This window comes from Dama dama, chromosome 9 (genome assembly GCF_033118175.1).
Source record: "Dama dama isolate Ldn47 chromosome 9, ASM3311817v1, whole genome shotgun sequence".
NCBI lineage: Eukaryota > Metazoa > Chordata > Mammalia > Artiodactyla > Cervidae > Dama > Dama dama.
In genome coordinates this window covers 15,545,357-15,572,173 of record NC_083689.1, presented here as the reverse complement: position 1 = coordinate 15,572,173, position 26,817 = coordinate 15,545,357, and the positions used below count along the sequence as shown (strand labels likewise).

General features: G+C 42.2%; 1 pseudogene; it reads left to right on the top strand.

Annotated features, from left to right (window-relative positions):
• The window catches only part of LOC133062736 (small ribosomal subunit protein uS14-like), a 58,394-nt pseudogene extending 32,025 nt beyond the window's left edge, over window positions 1–26,369 (top strand).
• The last annotated feature ends 448 nt before the right edge of the window (window positions 26,370–26,817 follow it).

Below are 26,817 nucleotides of genomic sequence, written 5' to 3'. Positions count from 1 at the left end.
AACCCAGAGAGATAATTGCAAAAATGTTCAGAACAACCTTGTATCAGTTACCTATTTCTATGATAATACTGTGTAACAAATAAGCACAAAATATCAGTGGCATCAGTTCAGTCACTCAGTGTCTGACTCTTTGTGACCCCACCACAGGCTGGGCAGCCAGGCTTCCCTGTCCATCACCAACTCCTGGAGCTTGCTCAAACTCATGTCCATAGAGTCAGTGATGCCATCCAACCATCTCATCCTCTGTCATCCCCTTCTGCTCCTGCATTCAATCTTTCCCAGCATCAGGGTCTTTTCCAATGAGTCAGTTCTTTGCATCAAGTGGCCAAAGTATTGGAGCTTCACCTTCAACATTAATCCTTCCAATGAATATTCAAGACTGATTTCCTTTAGGATTGACTGGTTTGATCTCCTTGCAGTCTAAGGGACTCTCAAGAGTCTTCTCTAACACCACAGTTCAAAAGCATCAATTCTTTGGTGCTCAGCTTTCTTTATGGTCCAACTTTCACATCCATTTATGACTACTGGAAAAACCATAACTTTGACTAGATGGACCTTTGTTGGCAAAGTAATATCTCTGCCTTTTAATATCCTGTCTATGTCTGTCATAGCTTTTCTTCCAAGGAGCAAGCTTCTTTTAATTTCATGGCTGCAATCACCATCTGCAGTGATTTTGGAGTCCAAGGAAACAAAGTCTGTCACTGTTTCCATTGTTTCCCCATCTATTTTCCATGAAGCAATGGGGCCATATGCCGTGATCTTTGTTTTTTGAATGTTGAGTTTATATATATATATTTATTTGGCTGCATCAGGTCTTAGTTGCCGCATGGGGGATCTAGTTCCCTGACCAGGGATCAAACCCAGCCCCCCTGCATTGGGAGCTTGGAGTCTTCGCCACTGGACCATCAGGGAAGTCCCTGAATGTTGAGTTTTAAGCCATCTTTTTCACTCTTCTCTTTCAATTTCATCAAGAGCCTCTTTATTACTCTTGGCTTTCTCCCATAAGGGTGGTATCATCTGCATATCTGAGGTTATTGATATTTCTCCCAGCAATCTTGATCCCAGCTTGTGCTTCATCCAGCCTGGCATTTTGACAGTATACAGCCTTGATGTACTCCTTTCCTGATTTGGAACCAGTCTGTTGTTCCATGTGCAGTTCTAACTGTTACTTCTTGACCTGCATGCAGATTTCTCAGGAGACAGGTAAGGTGGTCTGGTATTCCCATCTCTGAAAGAATTTCCACAGTTTGTTGTGATCCACACAGCCAAGGCTTTGGCATAGTCAATGAAGCAAAAGCAGATGTTTTTCTGGAACTCTCTCGCTTTTCTATGATCCAATGGATGTAGGCGATTTGATCTCTGGTTCCTCTGCCTTTTCTAAATCCAGCTTGAACATCTGTAAGTTCACAGTTCACATACTGTTGAAGAATTGCTTGGAGAATTTTGAGCATTACTTTGCCAGTGTGTGAGATGAATGCAGTTGTGCAGTAGTTTGAACATTCTTTGGCATTGCCCTTCTTTAGGATTGGAATGAAAACTGAACTTTTCCAGTCCTGTGACCACTGCTGAATTTTCCAAATTTGCTGGCCTATTGAGTGCAGCATTTTAACAGCATCATCTTTTAGGATTTGAAATAACTCATCTAGAATTCCATCACTCCACTAGTTTTGTTCATAATGATGCTTCCTAAGGCCCACTTAACTTCACACTCCAGGATGTCTGGCTCTAGGTGAGTGATCACATCATTGTGGTTATCTGGGTCATTAAGATCTTTTTTGTACAGTTTTATGTGTATTCTTGCCACCTCTTCTTAAGACCTTTTGCTTCTGTTAGGTCCATACCATTTCTGTCCTTTATTGTGTCCGTTTTTGCGTGAAATGTTCCCTTGGTATCTCTAATTTTCTTGAAGAGTCTTTCCCCTTCTATTGTTTTCCTCTATTTCTTTTAATTGATCACTTAGGAAGGCTTTCTCATCTCTCCTTGCTAATCTTTGGAACTCTGCATTCAGATGGGTAGACAGGTATATCTTTCCTTTTCTCCTTTGCCTCTTCCAACAACACAAGAGACAACTCTACACATGGACATCACAAGATGGCTGATACAGAAATCAGATTGATTATAATCTTTGCAGCTGAAGGTGGAAAAGCTCTATACAGTCAGCAAAAACAAGACCTGGAGCAGACTGTGGCTCCAATCATGAACTCCTTATTGCAAAATTCAGACTTAAATTGAAGAAAGCCGGGAAAGCCACTAGACCTTTCAGGTTTGACCTAAATCAAATCCTTTACGATTATGCAGCAGAAGTGACAAATAGATTCAAGGGATTAGGTCTGATGAACTGCCTGAAGAACTATGGACAGAGGTTGGTGACATTGTACAGGAGGCAGTGATCAAGACCATCCCCAAGAAAAAGAAATGCAAAAAGGCAACATGATTGTCTGAGGAGGACTTACAAATAGTTGAGAAAAGAAGAGCCGCTAAAAGCAAAGGAGAAAAGGAAAGGTTTACCTATCTGAATGCAGAGTTCCTAAGAGTAGCAAGGAGAGACAAGAAAGCCTGTGTAAGTGATCAGTGGCATACAACAGTAAATTTGTTGCACATATGTCTAGGGTCAGTTGAGGATCAAATGGTTTTGCTGATCTTAGCTCTTTTTGCTCACGTGACCGATGGTTAGCTGGCTGACCTCGGTGTGACAAGAGCAACTTGGCTCTGTGCCACATGTCTCTCATTCTCCTGAAGGCTATCCTCAGTGTGTCCTCGTGGTGATGTCAGTGGTGCAAGAGTAAGCCTAGTCACATAGGTACCTTTCAAGCATTTTCTTACCAACATGCCATTGACCCAAAGCAAGTCATATAGCCAAACCCACAGTAAACGCAGTAGGAGGCTAGGACTTGCCTGGTAGTCTAGTGAATAAGGATCCACCTGCCAAAGCAGGGGAAACAGGTTTGATCCCCGGCCTGGGAAGTTTCCACATGCCTCAGAGCAACTGAGACTGTGTGCCGCAACTACTGAGCCCAAGCTCTAAAGCCAGCAAACTACAACTACCTGGCAGCGCACATTCCCAGGGCGTTTCCCAACAAGAGAAGCCACTGCATCGAGAAGCTCATGCACCACAACAAAGAGTAGCCCCCACTCACCACAGCTAGAGAAAGCCCTTGTGTGCCAACAAAGAGTCAGTGCAACCAAAAATAAATTAATAAATAATTTTTAAAAAAATTAAAATTAAAAAATAATAAGATGCTACAAAGTGACTGGCAGAAGCATGAAGAATTGATACCATTTTGGCAATCTACCACATGCATCATTTGTAACTGCCAAGGAAACAAAAACAAACACACACTGGCTGATTCATGTTGAGGTGTGACAGAAAACAGCAAAATTCTGTAAAGCAATTATCCTTCAATAAAAAATAAATTAATTAAACAAGCAAACCAAAAAACAAAAAACCTTTTTGAAGTAACCTAAATGACCACCAATAGAAAATTGGTTAAATAAATTATGCCACAACATGGAATGGCATCTGTATTAGTTTCTTATCACTGGTCTAACAAACATGCATAAACTTAGTTGCTTAAAATAGCATAAATGTATTGTCTGAAATGGATTCTACTGCTGTTGTTGCTCGGTCGCTCAGTCGTGTCTGACTCTTTGTGACCCCATGCACTGCATCACCCCAAGCTTGCCTGTCCTTCACTATCTCCCTGAGGTTGCTCAAACTCATGTCCATTGATTTGGTGATGCCATCCAACCGTCTCATCCTCTGTCACCCCCTTCCCCTTCTTCCCTCAATCTGTCCCAGCATCAGGGTCTTTTCCAATGAATCAGTTCTTCGCATCAGGTGGCCAAAGTATCAGAGCTTCAGCTTCAGCACCAGTACTTCCAATGAATATTCAGGGTTGATTTCCTTTAGAATTGACTGACTTGATCTCCTTGCTGTCCAAAGGACTTTCAAGAGTATTTTCCAACATCACAGTTTAAAAGTATTAATTCTTCAGTGCTCAGCCTTCTTTATGGTCCAACTCTCACATCTGTACATGACCACTGGAAAATTCACAGTTTTGACTACATGGACCTTTGTCGGTAAAGTGATGTCTCTGCTTTTTAATATGCTGTCTAGGTTAGTCATAATTTTTCTTCCAAGGAGCAAGCATCTTTTAACTTCATGGCTGGGTTCCACTGACCTGAAACCAAAGTGTCAGCAGGGCTGTACTTGTCTCTGGAAGTTCTAGAAGAGAACATACTTCCTCAACTTTTCCAGAGATGCATTTCTTGTATCCCTTGACTCATGCCCTCTTCCTCCATCTTCAAAGGCAGCAGCGTAGTATCTTCAGGTACCTTTCTCCCCCTTCTTTCATCATCACATTGCTTCTGATCTCCTGCCCCTTGTTAATATAAAGACACCTGAGATTACATTGGACTTCCCTAGTGACTCAGCAGTAAAGAATCTGCCTGCAATTCAGGAGACCCAGATTCGATCCCTGAGTTGGGAAGATCCTCTGGAGGAGGGCATGACACGCACTCTAGTATTCTTGCCCGGAGAATCCCATGGCCAGAGGAGCCTGGTGGGTTACAGTTCATGGGATTGCAAAGAGTTGGACACGACAAAAGCAACAGAGCATACACACATGCACGTGATTACATTTGGAACCACTCGGATAATCCAGGATATCTCTTTGTGGTGAGGGGAGGGCAGGGCTGTCTTGTTCTCTGTAAGATGTTTCCATCTAATAGCATATTCAGCCTCTACCCCCAAGATGCCATGGACATGACCACCCTCAAATGTCACAGCCAAATGGCCCCTGGGGGAAAACTCTCCCCCATTGAGAACCACTGACCAGAGGCAAAAATTAAAAGACATTCTGTCTCTGGACTTCCCTGGTGGCGCAGTGGATGAGAATCTACCTGTCAATGCAGAGGACACAGGTTTGATCCCTGGTCTGGGAGGATTGCGCATGCCAAGAAGCAGCTGAGCCCTTGTGCACCACACATACTGAGCTTGCTCTCTAGAGCCCATGAGCCGCAACTACTTAAACCTGCACACCTAGAGCCTGTTTCCTCAACAAGAGAAGCCACTGCAATGAGAAGCCCACGAACCGCAACGAAGAGTAGTCCCCGCTCCCAACTACTAGAGAAAGCCCACGTGCAACGAGAATCCAGAGCAACCAAAAATATAAAATTAATTAATTAGTTACCAAATCACTAGACAGCCAATGTATCTTATCAAGTAAATAAATCAGATAGAACAGAATGTACAACATGTTCTGACTTTGAAAATTAGCATTTATAAATAAATGTTTGAGAGGATTAATTGCAAATCACTAATATGGTTTTTCCAGTAGTCATGAACAGATGTGGGAGTTGGACCATAAAGAAGGTTGAGCACTGAAGAATTGATGCTTTCTAATTGTAGTGCTGGAGAAGACTCTTGACAGTCCCTGGGACAGCAAGGAGATCAAACCAGTCAATCCTAAAGGAAATCAGTCCTGAATAGTCACAGGAAGGACTGGTGCTGAAGCTGAAGCTCCAATACTTTGGCCACCTGATGCGAAGAACTGATTCATTGGAAAAGACCCGACGCTGGGAAAGATAGAAGGCAAAAGGAGAAGGGGGTGGCAGAGGATGAGATGGTTGGATGGTATCACCAACTCAATGGACATGGGTTTGAGCAAACCCCAGGAGATAGTGATGGACAGGGGACCCTGTCGTGCTGTAGTACATGGGGTCACAAAGAGTCGGGCATGACTTAGCCACTGAACAACAACTACAAATATGGGTGAGCTCTCAGTGAGAGATTAATGGAGATCATCAGTTTCCAGTTTTTGCGTTTTTGAAGTGTATAGCTTTTACAGCCATAAAAATTCAAAAGAAGATGAAATAGTGCTCTTTTAATCAGCCTTATTCAGGACAGTATTGTCTTTAACCAGTTGAGGTCAAGATTATGAACCTTTGCTATTCTCAAAAAGACAGGAGATGGCTGGATGGCATCACCGACTCGATGGGCATGAGTTTGAGTAAACTCTGGGAGTTGGTGATGGACAGGGAGGCCTGGCGTGCTGCGATTCATGGGGTCGCAAAGAGTGGGACACGACTGAGCGACTCAACTGAACTGAACAAGTGTTGGCAATGACATAGAGAAAAGCAACACTTGTGCACTGTTGGCAGAAATATAAATTGGTGCGGCCATCATGGAAAACAGTATGGAGGTTTCTCAAGAAATTAAAAATACAGCTACCCTGTGAGACAGCAATCCCACTTCTGGGATATATCCAAAGAGAAAGAAATCTGGGTCTTGATGAGATATCTGAGCTCACATGTTCATTGCAGTATTAATCACAACGACCAAGATGTGAAAACAACCTAAATGTCCATCAATAAATAAATGGATAAAGAAAATGTGAAGGGAAGTGAGTGGCCTGAAACCTAGAGACAGCAGCACTGAGCTGTGAGTCTTGTTTTGGAAACTTTAGAAAAAGCTTCCCTGATTTAATGTCATTTTTGGAGACTGCAAAATCAACTGATGAAAATTACACTGGAAATCCAGGTAAGCAGGAAGGAAGGGGATAAGATGGAAACCAGATTTGGCAGTCATGAGTGTCTAAGTGCTATCTGGTACCAAAAGGCTGGATGTGCTCACCTAGGGAGGTGGGGAGGAGAGGAGAAGCAGGTAAATGGGGAGGGATGGGGTAAAGAAGAAATTGAGGACAGTCAAAGGCAGAGCAGGAAAGAGCAGCATCGAGAAAGCTGTGGGCTGGAGGAGATAGAGCAGTGGTGTGAGCATCTGGGATGCCAAGTGGGAAAGAAGGAGTGAAAGACAGTGAGAGAGAGAGAGAAGGAGGGAGAGAAAGAAAGAAAGAGACAGAGAGAGGGGAAGGGACAGAGAGAATGAAAGAAAGAGAGAAAGAAAGAAGGAGAGGAAGAGAGAGAGGGAGGAGTGAGAGGAAGAGGGAAGGAGAGAATGAAAGAAAGAGAGATTAAAAAAAAAGAAGGAGGGATGTCCCTGGTGGTCCAATGCCTAAAACTCCCTGATCCCAATGCAGGAGGACTGGGTTTGATCCCTGGGCAGGGAACAAGATCCCACATGCCGCAACTAAGAGTCTGTGTGCCCCAGTGAAAGATTCCGTATGCTGAGACTAAAAGATCTCACCTGCTGCAACTAGGACCCAGTGCAGCCAAATAAATAAATAATTTTAAAAAAAGAAAAGAAAGGAAGGAAGGGGGGAAAGGGAGGGAGGGAGGAGCAAGAGGAGGGAAGGAAGAAAGAAAGAAAGAAAAGAGGTCAAGGAAGTGAGAGCTGAAAATTAACCATGGCTTGAGCAAATATGAGGTCACTAATAACCTCGACAAAAACAATTTGAGAGGACTGGTGGGCTGGAAAGCAATCAGTAGCAGGTTTAGAAGGACGTGGCATTGCAAAGTGCAGATAGGCTCAAAACAGTTGGCTGGAAAAATGAATAATCATGCCTGATTGTTCCCGGGTTGTCATGACAACCAGCTAAGACAATGATGATGAATGCTCTTTCTTTAAGTGACCTTTTTTATTGAGGCTTAATTTACATCCAGCCAAATTCACCCTTGATTAGTGTACAGTCCTATGAGTTTTGAAAAATGCACACAGCTGTGGAACCATCTCCAGAATCAAGATATAGAAGAGTTCCACCAGCCCCAAGCAGTTCCCTTGAGACCCTTTGTAATTAACTCCTTCCAGCATCTTCAGCCCATAGCAATGTGTCCCTACAGTTTTGTCATCACCAGGAGATCATATAAATGGAAGTATACTGTATGTCCCCTTCATGGATCACAGCCTTGTCGTGGCAAAGGGGCTTGTGGAACTCAATGAAGCTATGAGCCATGCTGAGCAGGACCACCCAAGATGGACGGGTCATAGCGGAGAGTTCTGACAAAACGTAGTCCACTGGAGGAGGGAAGGCAAACCACTCTAACATTCTTGCTGCAAGAACCCCATGAACAGTATAAAAAAAGCAAAAAGATATGACACCGAAAATGAGCCCCCCATGTCGGAAAATGTCCAATATGCTTCCAGGGAAGAGTGGAGGGCAATTACTAATAGCTCCAGAAAGAATGAAGCGGATGGGCCAAAGTGGAAATGACAGTTGTGGATGTATCTGGTGATGAAAGTAAAGTCCCATGCTGTAAAGAACAATATTGCATAGGTACTTGGAATGTTAGGTCCATAAATCAAGGTAAATTGGACGTGATCAAGCAGGAGATGGCAAGAGTGAACACTGACATCTTAGGAATCAGTGAGCTAAAATGAATGGGAATGGGTGAATTTAATTCAGATGACCATTAAACCTACTACTGTGGGCAAGGATCCCTTAGAAGAAATGGAATAGCCCTCAAAGTCAATAAAAGAGTCCAAAATGCAAGCACTTGGGTGCAATCTCAAAAATGACAGAATGATCTTGGTTTGTTTCCAAGGCAAACCATTCAGTATCACAGTAATCCAAATCTATGCCCCAACCACTGATGCCAAAGAAGCTGAAGTTGGCTGGTTCTACAAAGACCTACAAGATCTTTTAGAACTAACACACACACACACAAAAAGATGTCCTTTTCATCATAGGGGACTGGAATGCAAAAGCAAGAAGTCAAGAGATACCTGGAGTAACAGGCAAATTTGGCCTTGGTGTACAAAACGATGCAGGGCAAGAGTTTTGCCAACAGAACACACTGGTCATAGCAAACACCCTTTTCCAACAACACAACAGATGGCTCTACACATGAACAAATGGTCAATATCGAAATCAGATTGATCATGTTCTTTGCAGCTGAAAATGGAGAAGCTCTAAGTTGTTTTGTTGTCATCAAAAACAACACTGGAAGCTGACTGTGGCTCAGATCATCAGCTCCTTATTGCAAAATTCAGGTTTAAATTGAAGAAAGTAGGGAAAACCAATAGGCCATTCAGGAGTGACCTAAATCAAATCCCTTATGATTATACAGTGGAAGTGACAAATAGATTCAAGGGATTAGATATGATAGACAGAGTGCCCGAAGAACTATGGACAGAGGATCGTAACATTGTACAGGAAGCAGTGACCAAAACCATCCCCACAAAAAAGAAATGCAAGAGGGCAAAGTGATTGTCTGATAGTTCAATTCAGTTCAGTCGCTCAGTCATGTCCGACTCTTTGTGACCCCATGAACCGCAGCACGCCAGGCCTCCCTGTCCATCACCAACTCCCGGAGTTGACTCATACTTATGCTCATCGAGTCAGTGATGCCATCCAGCCATCTCATCCTCTGTCATCCCCTCCTCCTCCTGCCCCCAATCCCTCCCAGCATCAGGGTCTTTTCCAATGAGTCAACTCTTTGCACGAGGTGGCCAAAGTACTGGAGTTTCAGCTTCAGCACCAGTCCTTCCAATGAACACCCAGGACTGATCTCCTTTAGGATGGACTGGTTGGATCTCCTTTCAGTCCAAGGGACTCTCAAGAGTCTTCAACACCACAGTTCAAAAGCATCAATTCTTATGCACTCAGCTTTCTTTATAGTCCAACCCTCCGATTGTCTGATAAGTCTTTACTAATAGCTGAGGAAAGAAGAGAAGTGAAAAGCAAGAGAGAAAGGGGAAGATACAGTCAACTGAATTCAGAGTTCCAGAGAAGAGCAAGGAGGGAGAAGAAAACCTTCTTAAGTGAACAGTGCAAAGAAGTAGAGGAAAACAACAGAATGGGAAAGACTAGAGATCTCTTCAAGGAAATTAGAGATACCAAGGGAACATTTCATGCAAGGATGAAGCAAGCACAATAAAGGACAAAAACGGTAAGGACCTAACAAAAGCAGAAGAGAGTAAAAGGAAAAGGTGGTGGCAAGAATACAGAGAAGAACTATACAAAAAAGATCTTAATGACCAGGATAATCATGACAGTCTGATCACTCACCTAGAGCCAGACATCCTCGAGTGTGAAGTCAAGTGGGCCTTAGGAAGCATTACACAAACAAAGCTAGTGGAGGTGATGGAATTCCAGCTGAGCTATTTCAAATCCTAAAAAATGATGCTGTTAAAGTGCTTCACTCAATGTCAGCAAATTTGGAAAACTCAGCAGTGGTCACCAGACTGGAAAAGGTCAGTTTTCATTCCAATGCCAACCACTTTAGAAGTGGTTCCAGGCGACCCTGGTGGCTTCCCCAGATGGCTTAGCAGGTAAAGAATCTGATTCCAATGCAGGAGACACAAGAGATGCAGGTTCAATCCCTGGGTCAGGAAGATCCCCTGGAGAAGGAAATGGCAACCCACTCCAGTATGCTTGCCTGGGAAATACCATGGACAGAGGAGACTGGCGAGTCCTGGGGTCTCAAAGAATCAGACATGACTGAGTGATTAAGCGTGTACACACACACATGCACATAAACACAGGTGCACACACACACACCAGGGAACCCAGGAAGGGAATGGAAAGTGAAGCAGGGAAGGTAGGTAGAGAGTACAGGGCATGTTATCAAGCAAGTTACCACAGTGGGAAGCTGGAACACAGTGGGAGCCTCTGGGAAGCAGCATAGAATACAGATCTCTGTATTGCCCAACTGATGGGCAAGAGAGCTGGGGTATTTATCTACCACCTCCTACCAGTCACTGGTTGACTGCACTCATGGAGGGCGTTCTTTCCCTGGCATTTCTGGGCCTGATTGTGTAGATCACAGTGTGACTTCAAAAGCCAGAGACAGTCTTCAGGCAAATGAATGCAGAAGCTGTCTTTGGAAAGGCTTCCCAGGTGGTGCTAGTGGTAAAGAATCCACAGGAGACTCAAGAGACACGAGTTCAATCCCTGGATCAGAAAGATCCTGGTATAAGAAATGGCACCCCACTCCAGTATTCTTGCCTGGAAAATTCCATGGGCAGAGGAACCTGGCTGGCTACAGTCCATGGGGCCTCAAAGAGTCAGACACAACTGAGTGACTGAGCATGCTCAGTGCAGCTGGCCTTCGGAAGTTGGGCCAGGGTGTAATGAGACAGGGTGACAATGAGAAAGAAAATACTGGGCATTGACAGCTCCTACAACAGAGCAGATCAACAGTTAGATCATGAACTACCTTCTCTTAATTTTCATCTCTTTCTTGAGCTGTAAATATCAAATATTTTTATAGCAACTCAAGATTCTTTGCATGAAGACCTTCTAAATCATCTTCACGTCCTCTAATTGGGCTTGTCACTCACAGCTAATATTGCTGTATTTATAATTACTCTCCCCATTTAGGGTCTGAAGGTTTATTTTTGTATTTCTGAGACAGGCATGCAGATCCCAAGTATGCATGCTCCTATCACTATCTATCTCTTTGGAAAAACAGGGTGTCATTTCTCTCTTTTTTTCCTCACCTTGCTGTGCCTAACTCTGACCCTTGGTCTGGCAGATTTCTTGTTTATTTTATTGTATTTACTTATTTTGTTGACGCAACCATGAAGCATGCAGGATCCCAGTTCCAGACCAGGGACTGAACACACACTGACTCCATTGGAAGCAGGAATTCTTTTTTTTTTTTTTTTTCATTTATTTTTATTGGTTGGAGGCTAATTACTTTACAATATTGTAGTAGTTTTTGCCATACATTGATATGAATCAGCCATGGATTTACATGTGTTCCCCATCCTGATCCCCCCTCCCGCCTCCCTCCCCATCCCGTCCCTCTGGGTCATCCCAGTGCACCAGCCCCGAGCACTTGTCTCATGCATCCAACCTGGGCTGGTGATCTGTTTCACCCTTGATAGTATACTTGTTTCAATGCTATTCTCTCAGAACATCCCACCCTCACCTTCTCCCACAGAGTCCAAAAGTCTGTTCTGTGCATCTGTGCCTCTTTTTCTGTTTTGCATATAGGGTTATCGTTACCATCTTTTTAAATTCCATATATATGTGTTAGTATACTGTATATCTTTATCTTTCTGGCTTACTTCCCTCTGTATAATGAGCTCCAGTTTCATCCATCTCATTAGAACTGATTCAAGTGAATTCTTTTTAATGACTGAGTAATATTCCATTGTGTATATATACCATAGCTTCCTTATCCATTCATCTGCTGATGGGCATCTAGGTTGCTTCCATGTCCTGGCAATTATAAGCAGTGCTGCGATGAACATTGGGGTGCACATGTCTCTTTCAGATCTGGTTTCCGCGGTGTGTATGCCCAGGAGTGGGATTGCTGGGTCATATGGCAGTTCTATTTCCAGTTTTTTAAGGAATCTCCACAAAAATTTAGAGAAGAGCTAACACCTATCTTACTCAAACTCTTCCAGAAAATTGCAGAAGAAGGCAAACTTCCAAACTCATTCTATGAGGCCACTATCACCCTAATACCAAAACCTGACAAAGATGCCACCAAAAAAGAAAACTATAGGCCAATATCACCAATGAACATAGATGCAAAAATCCTTAACAAAATTCTAGCAAACAGAATCCAACAACATATTAAAAAGATCATACATCATGACCAAGTGGGCTTATCCCAGGAATGCAAGGATTCTTTAATATCTGCAAATCAATCAATGTAATACACCACATTAACAAATTGAAAGATAAAAACCGTATGATTATCTCAATAGATGCAGAAAAAGCCTTTGACAAAATTCAACATCCATTTATGATAAAAACCCTCCAGAAAGCAGGAATAGAAGGACCATACCACAACATAATAAAAGCTATATATGACAAACCCTCAGCAAACATTATCCTCAATGGTGAAAAATTGAAAGCATTTCCCTTACAGTCAGGAACAAGACAAGGGTGCCCACTCTCACCACTACTATTCAACATAGTTTTGGAAATGTTGGCCACAGAAATCAGGACAGAAAAAGATATAAAAGGAATCCAGACAGGAAAAGAAGAAGTAAAATTCTCACTGTTTGCAGACAACATGATCCTCTACATAGAAAACCCTAAAGACTCTACCAGAAAATTACTGAAGCAGGAATTCTTAACCACTGGACTGCCAGGGAAGTCCTCCAACCTTCTTGTTAATTTTCATTAATATCTTCCATGAACTTTATATTATTCCAAATATTCACAAACACATTGTTTCACTTAATCTGTGTGGTGGATGAGGATGACAAGGACCTCATGCTTTTAAACATTCTGCAGATGAGAAAACTGAGGCTCAGACTTATTAAAAATCACTTAAGTTTCCACTGCATTGTTTAGGATACTTCTGCTTGTGACTAAGTAAAATCGCAAACTGAATTGGACATAGCACTAGCTGCCATGGACCAAACTGCATCCTTTTTAAAATTCATATGCTAAAGTCCTAACCCCCAACGTGACTGTATTTGGATTAGGGCTTTTAGGAGGTAATTGTAGAATATGCCTGCAAGAAAAGAGACCTGATTTCGATCTCTAGGTTAGGAACATCCCCTGGAGAAAGGGAATGACTATCTAGTCCAGTATTCTTCTATTCTATGTATTCTATGTATAGAATTCCAAGTATTCTATGACTTCTAGTCCAATATTGGACTCTCTATTCCAGAATTCTGGAGAATTCCATGGACAGAGGAGCCTGATGGGCTGCAAGTTCATGGATCACAAAGAGTTGGATATGACTGAGTAACTAACATTTTTCACTTCCAAGGCTAAATAAGGTCGTAAATGTGGGGCCCTAAATCAGTAAAACTGCAGTCCTAATACAAAGAGAAAGAGAGAGGAACTTCTCTGGTGGTCTAGTGCTTAAGAACCTACCTGTCAATGCAGTGCAGGGGCCAAAGGTTCTATCCCTGGTCCAGGAAGATCCCACTTGCCACATGGCAACTAAGCCTGTACGCCGCAATTCCGGAGCCTGTGTTCCTTAGAGCCCATGCTCCACAATGAGAGAAGCCACCACAATGAGAAGCCCACACACCTTAACTAGGGAGTAGCCGCCACTCACCACAACCAGAGAAAGCCTGTGCCGCAATGAAGACCCAGCACAGACAAAAATAATGAATAAATAAAATATTTTAAAAAGAGGAAGAGAGAGAAATCACACTGTCTCTATGTTCTTGAAAAGCCCCTGATGCTGGGAAAGATTGAGGGCAGGAGGAGAAGGGGGCAATAGAAAATGAGATGCTTGGAAGCCATCATTGACTCAATGGTCTGAGTTTGAGCAAACTCGGGAAGATGGTGAAGGATAGGGAAGCCTGGCATGCTGCAGTCCATAGGGTTGCAAAGAGTGGGACACGACAGAGTGACCGAACGACTATGTTCTTGAACCAAGGAAAGGCCATGTGCAGATATAGCAAGAAGGAGGCCATCTGAAAATCAAAAATAGAGCCCTCACTAGAAACCTGATTGACTGGAACATTGATGTTGGTTTTTTAGCCTCCAGAACTGTAAGAATTAAATGTCTGTTATTTAAGTCACCCAGTGGATGATACACGCAAGCAAACATCATAAATGCAAAAGTAAGATGTGTTTTTAAGAATGACTTGGTATACTGGCTCAATGATGTGATCAATAATCTAGTTTCTTCCCGTCTCTGGGCTCTGCCCTTCACAACGTTGGCTTCAAACTATTGTTGGCCAATCCTATGATCAAAAGCTGGCTGCCAGTAGCCCTCAAACTTCAGGGAGGGAGATAGAAAGTCTTTGTTCTGAGATGCACTCTGATTGGCCCAGCCTTTATCACATGACCACCTCTGAGCCAGTCACAAGAGACAGGTAGTAGATACCTTGAGGGGAGAAGGCAATGGCACCCCACTCCAGTACTCTTGCCTGGAAAATCCCATGGATGGAGGAGCCTGGTAGGCTGCAGTCCATGGGGTTGCTAAGACTTGGACACAACTTAACAACTTCACTTTCACTTTTCACTTGCATGCATTGGAGAAGGAAATGGCAACCCACTCCAGTGTTCTTGCCTGGAGAATCCCAGGGATGGGGAAGCCTGGTGGGCTGCCGTCTATGGGGTCACACAGAGTCGGACACAACTGAAGCGACTTAGCAGCAGCAGCAGCAAATACCTTGAGGACCACAGCTGTGTGAGTGTTTGAGAGTTGACTTGGCCAGTTTTCCATGAACTACACTTTATCGGAAAAAACTGACAGGCTATGAGGATTCAACTTGGGTTCTGGCAAAAATTTTCTCAAAAATGAATGAAATGAACTTGCCTCTTCAAGGAAAACAACTGACAGAGTTTGTTGCCAATGGTAAAATTTGAGCTTTCAAGAGAAAATTTTAATTTTGGAAGACACGTGTTTGTCACTATGTTTGACAATGTTCCAACACTGAAAGACTTTTCTGATCAGACTGGTGGTGATATTAACAAATGGAGCTTTAAAAATATTATGTAATGAAAAGTACTGATGTTCAGAAGATCTGTATGACTTAGTGAAGTAATATTATTCAAAAGACCAATGAACGATGTCATAAAAAGTGCAAGGTAGGACTTGTCCTATCAGTCTAGTAATTAAGACACTGTGCTTCCAATGCAGGGGGCATGGATTTGATCCCTGGTCAGGGAATTAAAATCCCACATGTCTGCAATGTGGGGAAAAAAAGAAATACATGAAAAGTGCAAGGTAGGCAAATGGATTTTAATAAAATAGAACTCACCGAAATGGAGATTCCCCACTACAACTCACCTTGACTAAATTACCAGTTTTTCAAGTTTTAGTATAGTATTAAAGAAGAATTCCTGAGTTCCTGAGAAGTCTATTGAAATACTTGTTTCAGCTCCATGCTTGTAGGTTTTCTTCATAGACTTGAACTAAAATGACATTTCACAACAGAGTAACAAGGTAGTCTCACAAATGAGAATACAACTGTCTTCTAGGAGATTTGCAAATGTATAAAGCAATGCTACTCTTCTAACTAAAATTTTTGGTTTGGAAAAATATAATAAAATATGTTGTTCATGTTACCATTCAGTGGGTTTTATTGTTATTTTAAGTAAATTTTAAATGCACATTGTAAATTTTCTCAATTTTAATGTTTAAAACAGTAAGTATTGATAGCTACAACTTACATTTAAGAAAGCTCTGTAGGGTCCTCAGTAACTTTAAGAGTGCAGAGGGGGGCCTGAGACCAAAAAGTTTAAGAACTAGTGCCTTAATAATAATGTTTTTTTCTTTTCTTTAATTGAAGTATAGTTGACTTACAATATCATTTTATTTTAAGGTGTACAGCACAGTGATTCAGTCACATATATACTGGAGTAAGAAATGGAAACCCACTCCAGGTCTTGCATGGAAAATTCCATGGACAGGTAAACCTGGCAGGCTATAGTCCATGGGGTCACAAAGAGTCGGGCATGACTGAGCACACATGCAGATACATACATACATGTATACATATATCAGTAATCTGATGAAAGAATACACACACATATATATTTGTGTGCTTGTGTGTGTGTGTGTGTGTGTGTGTGCGTGTGTGTGTGTTCAGCCGCTCATTCATGTCTGACTCTTTGCGACTCCATGGACTGCAGGCTACCAGACTTCTCTGTCCATGGGATTTTCCCAGGCAGACATACTGGAATGGGGTGCCATTTCCTACTCCAGGGGATCCTCCCAACCTGAGGATTGAACCAACGTCTCCTGCATCTCCTTCACTGGCAGGTGAATTCTTTACCATTGCACCACTTGGGAAGCCCCATATATAAGTGATATCATATGGCATTTGTTTTTCTCTTTCTGACTTCACTGCAGCTAGCCATTCTGAACCTTAAATTTCTTCCTGATACCCTTCACTCTCTCTTAACTCTATGAGGACAGCTTTTCCCTAACTCTAGGAACTGATTGTCTTTTCTGTCTGGAGTGCTTCCATGACAACCACAGAGTATCTCTCAGAATCCCACGGCTGAGTGTCTTTCCAGTGGCAGAACATCACAGAATTTCAGCATCACATATGCTAAGAAATTGAACAGCCTTAGAAGCTAGTGATCAGCCCAGGCACACATGGTACCTCTGAAAGTGAAAGTGAAAGTCACTCAATTGTGTCCAACTCTTTGAGACCCCATGGACTGTAGCCTCCAGCCTCCTCTGTCCATGGAATTCTCCAGGCCAGAAATACTGGAGTGGGTAGCCTTTCCCTTCTCCAGGGCATCTTCCCAACCCAGGAATCAAACCCAGGTCTCCCACATTGTAGGTGGATTCTTCACCATCTGAGCCACCAGGGAAGCCAATCCAAACATCTAGTCTCAATTTAGGAAACCAGTTGGCCACAGCTGGGAACTTCTGCTCCCATCTGGATCATGGGACTTTCCAAGTGACACATTACCCACAAGGACATAGACCTGAAAGATACATAAGCAAGGTGGAGTTCTTTTTTTAATAGTAATTCTTCCATTATAGAAACTGTCTTAGTCTGTTTGGGCTGCTATAACAAAATATCTTAGATTGGCTAACTTTTTAAAAAATTTTATTGTGGCAGTATATGCTATATAGTCAAAGTGATTCAGTTATACACATATTTCTGTTATGGTTTATCACATAACATCAAATATTGTTCCCTGTGCTATACAGTGTTACTTGCTCAGTCGGGTCTGACTCTTTGTGGCCCTGTGGAGTGTATCCCACCAGGGCTGTAGACCCCCAGGCTCTTCTGCCCATGGAATTCTCCAGGCAAGAATACTGGAGTGGGTAGCCATTCCCTTCTCCAGGGCATCTTCCCAACCCAGGGATCGAACCCAGGTCTCCGACATTGCAGGTGGATTCTTCACCATCTGAACCACCATGGCAGCCTGTCATCTTGGGCCTAATTAGTTTTAATCAGTTTTTGTTGTATCCTCAGCGATTATGTCATTCTTTTAAAGGTTGTGTCCTGCCCCCTTCCCTCCTGTCTCATTTCCACTAGATGTTAAGGCAGATTTTAGGCATTGCAGCACATTGCTTCAGGGAAATATTTTTGAGAATTTTTTATGGAGCAACAGAAAAGAAAGGTAGAAATGTTTCCCTCAGGGGCATTATTCAAAATCTGTGTTGTACACACATCAGTATAAGGCGTCTGGTGTTTTGTTTTTTTCTTGTCCTGGGCGATTTAAACTGCCAATGAAATGACATGAAATCAGAGAGAACTTTAACCTCGCTGCCATGGAGACCACGTTTCTCACTCATGGGGGGAAAGAGAGTTTACACAAGGATTTCCTAAGGTGATAAAGCAGCTGGCCATCGACAATTCCAGATACTTTATGAACAGGCAGGAAATCATGGGAATTTCCTGGGATTGACAAGTCAAGAAAGGAAAGCTCGAGATCTGTGATATTGTGATTTATAATAAGAAATACATATGTTTGGGACTTCCCCAGTGGCCCAGTGGTTAAGAATCCACCTGCCAATGCAGGGGACATGGGCTCAATCCCTGGCCCGGGAAGATCTACAAGTTTTGGAGCAACTAATCCCATGTGCCACAACTACTGAGCCCACTCTCTAAGGCCCTGCTCCACAACAAGAGAAGTCACCGCAGTGAGAAGCCCGTGCACTGCAATTAGAGAGTAGCCCCACTCTTTACAACTACAGAAAGCCCAAGCACAGCAACGAAGACCCAGCACAGTCAAAACTAAAATAAAGAAATAAAAAGAAATATATATATTTGATCTTCATCCTTCTTTCTAGCATAGAGCTCTTTTTTAAAATTTTTATTTATTTATTTATTTATTTACTTCCTCTACAACATTGTATTGGTTTTGCCACACATTGACTTGAATCCGCCATGGGTGTACATGTGTCCCCATCCTGAACCCCCCTCCCACCTCCCTCCCTATCCCATCCCTCTGGGTCATCCCAAGGCACCAGCCCCGAGCACCCTGTCTCATGCATCGAACCTGGACTGGCAATTCATTTCACATATGATAATTCACATGTTTCAACACCATTCTCCCATATCATCCCACCCTCGCCCTCTCCCACGAGTCCAAAAGACTGTTCAATACATCTGTGTCTCTTCTGCTGTTTCGCATACAGGGTTATCGTTACCATCTTTCTAAATTCCATATATATGCATTAGTATACTGTATTAGTATACAAGTGGTGTTTTTCTTTCTGGCTTACTTCACTCTGTATAATGGGCTCCAGTTTCATCCACCTCATTAGAACTGATTCAAATGTATTCTTTTTAATGGCTGAATAATATTCCATGGTGTATATGTACCACAGCTTCCTTATCCATTCATCTGCTGATGGACATCTAGGTTGCTTCCATGTCCTGGCTATTATAGACAGTGCTGTGATGAACATTGGGGTACACATGTCTCTTTCATTTCTGGTTTCCTCAGTGTGTGTGCCCAGCAGTGGGATTGCTGGGTCATATGAGAGTTCTATTTCCAGTTTTTTAAGGAATCTCCACACTGTTCTCCATAGCGGCTGTACTAGTTTGCATTCCCACCAACAGTGTAAGAGGGTTCCCTTTTCTCCACACCCTCTCCAGCATTTGTTGCTTGTAGACTTTTGGATAGCAGCCATTCTGACTGGCATGAAATGGTACCTCATTGTGGGTTTGATTTGCATTTCTCTGATAATGAGTGATGTTCAGCATCTTTTCATGTGTTTGTTAGCCATCTGGATGTCTTCTTTGGAGAAATGTCTGTTTAGTTCTTTGGCCCATTTTTTGATTGGATATTTTATTTTTCTGGAATTGAGCTGCAGGAGTTGCTTGTATATTTTTGAGATTAATTCTTTGTCCATTGCTTCATTTGCTATTATTTTCTCCCATTTTGAAAGCTGTCTTTTCACCTTGCTTATAGTCTCCTTTGTTGTGCAGAAGCTTTTAATTTTAATTAGGTCCCATTTGTTTATTTTTGTTTTTAGTTCCAATAATCTGGGAGGTGGGTCATAGAGGATCCTGCTGTGGTTTTTATGTCGGAGAGTGTTTTGCCTATGTTTTCCTCTAGGAGTTTAATAGTTTCTGGACTTGTGTTTAGATCTTTAATCCATTTTGAGTTTATTTTTGTGTATGGTGTTAGAAAGTGTTCTAATTTCATTCTTTTACAAGTGGTTGACCAGTTTTCCCAGCACCACTTGTTTTATATGCCTAAGTATTTTATTCTTTTCTTTGCAATGGTGAATGAAATTGTTTTCTTAATTTCTCTTTCTGTTTTCTCAGTGTATAGGAATGCAAGGGATTTATGTGTGCTAATTTTATATCCTGCAACTTTACTATATTCATTGATTAGCTCTAGTAATTTTCTGGTGGAGTCTTTAGGGTTTTAGAGGATCATGTCATCTGCAAACAGTGAGAGTTTTACTTCTTCTTTTCCTATCTGGATTCCTTTTATTTCTTTTTCTGCTCTGATTGCTGTGGCCAAAACTTCCAAAACTATGTTGAATAGTAGTGGTGAGAGTGGGCACTCTTGTCTTGTCCCTGACTTTAGGGGAAATGCTTTCAATTTTTCACCATTGAGGATTATGTTTGCTGAGGGTTTGTCATATATAGCTTTTATTATGTTGAGGTATGGTCCTTCTATTCCTGCTTTCTGGAGGGTTTTTATCATAAATGGATGTTGAAATCTGTCAAAGGCTTTCTCTGCATCTATTGAGATAATCATATGGTTTTTATTTTTCAATTTGTTAATGTGGTGTATTATATTGATTGATTTGTGGATATTGAAGAATCCTTACATCCCTGGGATAAAGCCCATTTGGTCATTATGTATGATCTTTTTAATATGTTGTTGGATTCTGTTTGCTAGAATTTTGTTAAGGATTTTTGCATCTATGTTTATCAGTGATATTGGCCTGTAGTTTTCTTTTTTGGTGGCATCTTTGTCAGGTTTTGGTATTAGGGTGATGGTGGCCTCATAGAATGAGTTTGGAAGTTTACCTTCCTCTGCAATTTTCTGGAAGAGTTTGAGTAAGATAGGTGTTAGCTCTTCTCTAAATTTTTGGTAGAATTCAGCTGTGAAGCCGTCTGGTCCTGGGCTTTTGTTTGTTGGAAGATTTCTGACTACAGTTTCAATTTCCGCACTTGTGATGGGTCTGTTAAGATTTTCTATTTCTTCCTGGTTCAATTTTGGAAAGTTGTACTTTTCTAAGAATTTGTCCATTTCTTCCAAGTTGTCCATTTTATTTGCATATGGTTGCTAACAATAGTCTCTTATGATCCTTTGTATTTCTGTGTTGTCTGTTGTGATATCTCCATTTTCATTTCTAATTTTGTTGATTTGATTTTTCTCCCTTTGTTTCTTGATGAGTCTGGCTAATGGTTTGTCAATTTTATTTATCTTCTCAAAGAACCAGCTTTTGGTTTTGTTGATTTTTGCTATGGTCTCTTTTGTTTCTTTTGCATTTATTTCTGCCCTAATTTTTAAGATTTCTTTTCTTCTACTAACCCTGGGGTTCATAATTTCTTCCTTTTCAAGTTTCTTTAGGTGTAGAGTTGGGTTATTTATTTGACTTTTTTATTGTTTCTTGAGGTGAGCCTGTATTGCTATGAACCTTCCCCTTAGCACTGCTTTTACAGTGTCCCATAGGTTTTGGGTTGTTGTGTTTTCATTTTCATTTGTTTCTGTGCATATTTTGATTTCTTTTTTGATTTCTTCTGTGATTTGTTGGTTATTCAGCAGTATGTTGTTCAGCCTCCATATGTTGGAATTTTTAATGGTTTTTCTCCTATAATTGACATCTAATCTTACTGCATTGTGGTCAGAAAAGATAGCATACAGCTCTTAAAACCTTTGAATTTCTGTGATAAGAGTGATGAAGGTGTCTTGTTATGCTAGGGAAAGCACACAGAGATGTGGACAGGTTGCCAATGGAACAAACTTTGTCATTAGAAGGTTGAAACTTTCACTCCCACTTCCTAACCTCTGGGGTGATTGAGTTCAATCACCAATGATCAAGGACTTAATCAATCATGTCTATGTGATAAAACTTCCATAAAAACTCAAAGATTGGGGTCCAGAGAACTTCTAGATCGGCGAACCAGAACACTTTCAGACGTTCCTTTGTTCAGGATCTTGCCCTGTGTATCTCTCTGCATCTGGCTGTTGAGTCTCCATGTAATAAACAGATGATCTAGTGAGCAAACTAGTATTCTGAGTTCAGTGAGCCACTGTAGGAAATTAATCAAACCCAAGAAGGGGGTCATGGTGATCTCAGGTGGCCTGTGTCCTGCAGTGCCTTGAAGCAGGCTTTCAGTTTCCCGCCAGAGATTGGGATTGGATCACAACAGTGAGAGCGCCAAATCCTAGCCACTAGAGGTCAGTGACAAGACCCTGGCTCTTCAGCTTTGCAGAAAAAGAATTCCCACAAAGACAGAAAGTAGTGAAACAAGTGGGGCTTCCCTGGTGGCTCCGCAAGTAAAGAATCTGCCTGCAAGGCAGGGGACCTGAGTTCCATCCCTGGGTCAGGAAGATACCCTGAAGAAGAGCATGGCAACCCACTCTGGTATTCTTGCCTGGAGGATTCCATGGACAGAGGAGTCTGGAAGGCTACAGTCTGTGGGGTCACAAAGAGCTGTGACTGAAGCAACTGAACATAGCACACAGTGAATCAAGCAGAGTGTTTACTAGGAGGAAGAAAAGAGTACAGTACATGTGGATAGTCTCATGGGCAGACTCAGAGACAGAGTCACCCCTTTCTGGTAGTCAATTACTTTTAAGGGGCATTTGTTCCAGGGTTTCCTTTGGCCACTCATTTTGATTCACCTGTTCCGAGTCTATATGTGGTATATCTCAGGATCCCCCTATGTTGCATGAGCATCTCTCAGTCAAGATATATTCCACCAAAGAGGCCAATAGGTAGTTGGTATCACTTACTATGGGGGTGACACCCCCTCCATTTTTTTTTTTTTTACCTCCAAGGAGCTTTCTAATCAAGAGTGTTTGCTTGACTTCGAGAATGAGAAATATGTGGTCTCTTATCCTCAATCTGGGCAGGGCTTAGCCTCCTCCCTCGATTGTCCTACTATTTTCTTCTTAGAGTATTGGTCCACAGAGAACCAACTCTGTTTCCCCCCTGGGGGCTAATCTATCTCCTGACTCAATGGGAACCTCTAATTTATACCCAGTTGGTCAGAAACACAGGTATCAACCTGGAACTGTGCTCAGCATCTGCAGTGGGGGCAGTCGTATGGGACCGAGTCCTTAACCTGTGGACCCTGTGGACTCCAGATTGTGTCAGAATTGAGTGGAAATGTAGGACAACCAGTATGTTGGAAAACTGCTTGGTGATATGGGGAAGACAGGGAAGCCATACATTGGAATTAGTATCAGAATCATTAGAATCAAAATTCTTCTTTGGAGAGAGGCTTACTTTATCTCCTCATTCTAAGCCAGGTCCTCTGATTCTATTTCATCACTGTTCTAATTTTTTTTTTTTTGGCTGTACCTCAAAGCATGTAGGACCTTAGTTCCCCTGCCAGGGATTGAACTCTTATCCCCTGCAGTGGAAATGTGGAGTCCTAACCACTGGACTGACAGGGAATTCCCAGAAATACAATTAATTTACAATGTTGTGTTAGTTGCAAGTGAATAGCAAACTGATATGTATGGATTCCAACAAATCTTTCTAACTGAGGGATCTCCATGTGGATTCTGGGAGGAGTTTGGCTTCATTTGTTGGGGAGGAAGATGAGGGGAAAGAGAAAGGGTCCTTTATAAGGAATGGATGAAAATTTAGGTGGTGTCCATCCCCTGGGGCAGTGTTCTGCTGACTTCCCTTAAAGGGCCAAGTGGTCAATGTGATTAGTTTGGAGGGCCAGACCATCTGTCTTGAACTCTATCTTTTTTATGTGTGTGTCATTTTTTTTCCTTTTCTTTTTTTTCTAGTCAAGTGCAGTAGTGAGAAGGGGAGAAGAGTGGAACGAGGAGTTCGATCTGTAACTGACTGTGAACAACCAATTGAGATAACTGACTACCTTCAGACCAGCCTTGAAATCTGTCTTGTACTCTGTCTTGGTAGCTTGAAAGGGGCCATAGACAAAATGGAAACAAATGGGAGTAGCTGTGGTTCAGAAAAACTTTGTAGACACTGAAATTTAAGATTTATATCATTCTCACCATGGACTACTCTTCACTTAATTTTTTTTAAATGATTTTAAAAGGTAAAAATCATTCTTAGTTCACAGACTATATAAACAGGCAGGGAGCCATACTTGAGAAGCCCCACCCTCCATCAGGCATAGTTTTTCAACCCTTATCTAGATGTGTTTGTCCAGGCAAGTATGTCTTTAAAAAGATACACAAGGGAATCTAGAAAAACAGTACAGATGAACTTATTTGCAAAGCTGAAATAGAGTCACAGATTTAGAGGACAAACTTAGGGTTACTATGGGGGAAGAGGAGATGGGACGAATTGGGAGATTGGGACTGGCATATATATACCACTATGTATAAAATAGATTAAAAACGAAAACCTACCATATAGCACAGGGAACTCTACTCACTGCTCTGTTGCCGGGGTCCAGCCTCGGCAGGATCCAGGGGATACCCTCAGGTGAACGGCTTCGGTGAGAGAAAGAGAGAGAGAGAAGACACGTGAGACCAGCCTTGATAGGGCAAAGTCTGCGAGGGGGAGGGAGAGAGAGAGAGAGAGAGAGAAAGAGAGAGAATGACCAGATGGGGGTGTTTGCAGGGTCTGGCAGAGTCTGGCAATGCTTTATTTTTTACCGTGGCTTTTATACCCTAAATTAGTACATTTCTAAGGGGAAGATAGTTTGACATTACATCAGCTTGTTCTTCATGAAACCAGGGTGTTTTCTGCATACTTCTTTGTTTATGAGGGTCTTCTACATTATCTTCTGACCTTGGGGCCTATTAACATTTTATGCAGGTCAGGTGAATGTAAACCTATTTTCTGTTTCTATGGTGACCTTAACTGAAAGGTAGCAGCCTCATAGGGCAACAATACAGAGTAGAAGTATAACCTTGTTAACACAAAAATTAATCCTTCTGCAGAAATTGTCAGTTGCATTTATCTAAGACGTTTACCCCACACTGACTCTGCGACTTTGGTGAGGCAGCTTCTTCCTAGCACTCCTGGCTGACAATTAACAACCATTTCATTGTTACCACACTAGGGCTAAGTTCTTATTTCTCTAAATCTTTAGCTATATTAACAATGGTTTCTATAACACAACCTTACCACATTAAAAGCAAAAACACAGCAAGCAAAACACAGCAAGCAAACGTCAACCCAATAACCACCTTTAGAATAATTTTTCTTATATTTTCTAATAGGACTCCTTCACCCCTCAAAAAGGCTCTATGTCTATTAGGGCTTTTATATAATCAGGTTCTTTATGCTATTTTATGATTAGGATATTATAAGCAATCATGCATATTAGTACCAAGGGTATAAATGCATTTGGCTAACAAACTACCAGCAAAGGAGTTTAAATTAAAACACTCCTTTCACCCTGGATAATCTCATAAAATACCACCACCTGGGAAACTTATTGATTAAAGTTCTAAATTGATTCTTATTTGGGAAGAGATCGGGGAAGGCCTTCTGCCTGTGTCACAGAAATTAGGGAGTAGTCTACTGAGGCAGGCATCAGAAAGACAGATATCATCTTTAAGGTGAGCGCCAGGGGCAGCTTTTCGAAATCTCTGAAAACCTGATCTGCCTTGCCTGTCAGGCTTTCTCCTCGTGACCTTGTCATGGGTGGGATCTCGTGAGCTGGCCTTTTCGAAACCCCTGAAAACCTGATCCGCCTTGCTCATCAGGTTTTCTCCCTCATGACCTTGTCATGGGTGGGATCTCGTGTGCCGGCTCCCAGCACTCTGTGGTGACCTAAATGGGAAGGAATTCTAAAAAAAAAAAAGAGTGGGTACAGGTATACGTATAACTGATTCACTTTGCTGCACAGCAGAAATTAACGCAACATTGTAAAGCAACTATACTCCAATCAAAATTAATAAAACAAAACCAAAAAGCCTCCACAAGAAAAGAGGCACTGATACCTGGTACAATGTGGATGACCCTCGAAAACATGTTGCTGAGTGAAAGTAGCCACTCAAAAAAGGTCACATATTGAGTGATTCCATTTATTGAAATATTCAGGATAAATCCATAGGGGCAGAAACCTGGTGAGTGGTTTCCAGGGACTGGGGGAAGGGAGGGAATGGGGAGTGAATGCTAAATCACACGGAGCTTCTTCTTGGGAGTGATGAAAATGTTGTGGAGCTAGATGAAGGTGACAGCTGCCCAACATCGTGAAAGTAGTAAATGCCACTGGGTTGTATACACTTTAGAATGGTGTGTGACATGTAGCTGACTACCACTTAATTTGTTTAATTTAAAACACCTGTGAGCCTTTTGCCTCATTGCAGTCAAGAAAGCAACGTGGGTCACCAGCAGCTCTACTGGGGCCATTTGAGAAAATTCAGGGAAGGTTCTCGCCCTTGCCGGGTCTGCTCAAACAGGGACGGTCTATCCAGAAACACTGCCTCAATATGGGCCACCCGTGTTTCCGCCAGTACATGAAGGACATTGGCTTTGTTAAATCGGACTAACTGAAGTTCCTTGAATAGTTCATTCAGCATATCTACCTTATGCAGAAACAATACTAGCTCTTTGCATACAAAATGAAAGTTTAAAAACTCCCCACCCCCACCCCCCAAAAAAATCCATGAGTGCTTTGGATGCACAGGCAAGAGAGGACTTCCTGTCACCTGAGATTGTATTCCTGGCTGTTGGAGGGGCGTTCCTAAATGAGCCAAGGTCCTTGGGGAAAGGATCCTCCTACTCATCTGGGGAGACATACACTGACATTGGGGGCTTCCCTGGTGGCTCAGCTGGTAAAGAATCAGCTTGCAATGTGGGAGACCTGGGTTCAATCCCTGGGTTGGGAAGATCCCCTGGAGGAGGGCATGACAACCCACTCTGGTATTCTTGCCTGAAGAATCCCCATGGACAGAGGAGCCTGGTGGGCTACAGTCCATGGGGTTGCAAAGAGTCAGA